This window comes from Cyprinodon variegatus, unplaced genomic scaffold, assembly GCF_000732505.1.
Source record: "Cyprinodon variegatus isolate N-32 unplaced genomic scaffold, C_variegatus-1.0 Scaffold257, whole genome shotgun sequence".
In the NCBI taxonomy this organism is placed as follows: domain Eukaryota; kingdom Metazoa; phylum Chordata; class Actinopteri; order Cyprinodontiformes; family Cyprinodontidae; genus Cyprinodon; species Cyprinodon variegatus.
In genome coordinates this window covers 386,630-387,889 of record NW_015150710.1, presented here as the reverse complement: position 1 = coordinate 387,889, position 1,260 = coordinate 386,630, and positions in this window count along the sequence as shown.

Here is a 1,260-nt window from a genome sequence, read left to right as displayed (position 1 = left end):
ATATTTGGGCAAAAATGACCAGTCCTAGATTGTTTTAATTTTTTTACTGATTAACGCTAAATTCATTAAATCACTACAAAAGTATTAGGTGAAGGTGCGGACAATGATCCATTGATTATTCCTTGCTGACCGGACTTTTGCTTTAGTAGACCTACTATTTTATCCATGTAGTCAGGCTCAATCCAGACGCTTTAGATGCTTTTGGAAAAAAGAGGCTGCAGGCAGCTAAACAATCTAGCCTGAATTGGACTTCATTGTTCAGGGAATCTTAAAGTTATAACAGGGGCTACAGAACAGAGTAACCTGCTGTTGAACCTTACAGCTTCGGTAGGGGAGCTGTTGTAGAATTAAACATGTTAATGAGTTTTGGTCCCAGTGGCTGGAAAGTGTTTGAAGAGCTGCTGCTGGGAAGCTGTGGGATCATTTGTAGAGGTGTCATTAAAGTGTTGCGTTCCTACGGATTTCTTTTACTCTGAAGTTTTCATCATTTCTATGGAAAGGTCTAGGTTGGACTAATATATGGACTGGGTTTGTGTCTGCATGGCCCTTCCTCTGCTGATTTGATGGTTCTGGATTGACAGACAGTTTTCTGTTTTCCAGCTGAGTCCTCAGAGTCAGATCCTCCACCATAGTCAGCCATGAGCAGGTGGTGATTTTCCACACATTCATCCGTTTATTTTCCCGAAGACTCACCTCGATAATAACTCTGACGGCGAATATGAGCCCCATATGTCACAAAATTATTCAGTTCATTGAAAAGCCTTTTAAATTGGGAAGTATTAACCTAAAATACAACTGGCTGACATCTGCTATGGATTTATTGATTGATGCATCGATTGCTTAAGCAGCTGAGGTTCTGTGAAGTTGCCTGGTGTCTGAGAGTTGATTAGCCCGACTTCAGCCTATAGGAAAAACAGAACGCGTAATATTGAACAGGAAAAATGCTAAAACTGTTTGAACTCTGTTCATCTGTTTAAGTGTTTTGCTTGGAAAAAAATGTGCAGTTAAGTCCATACATATCTGGACCCTGGGTTTATGTTATATATGGATATAGTATGCAGACTGATAGCTTTCATTTGAGCCTATCAAAAAAACACTGATAGCAGGGTTTAAGGGTTTCCTGCATGAATCTTTTTAAAATGACCAAAATACACGGCCAGTGGACCCAAAGGCCACTTTATGGGCAGGTGTGGGTATTCCTTTCATTATTATATTTATGAAGTAAGTAGGTAAGTAAGTAAGTAAGTAAAATTTGAGATA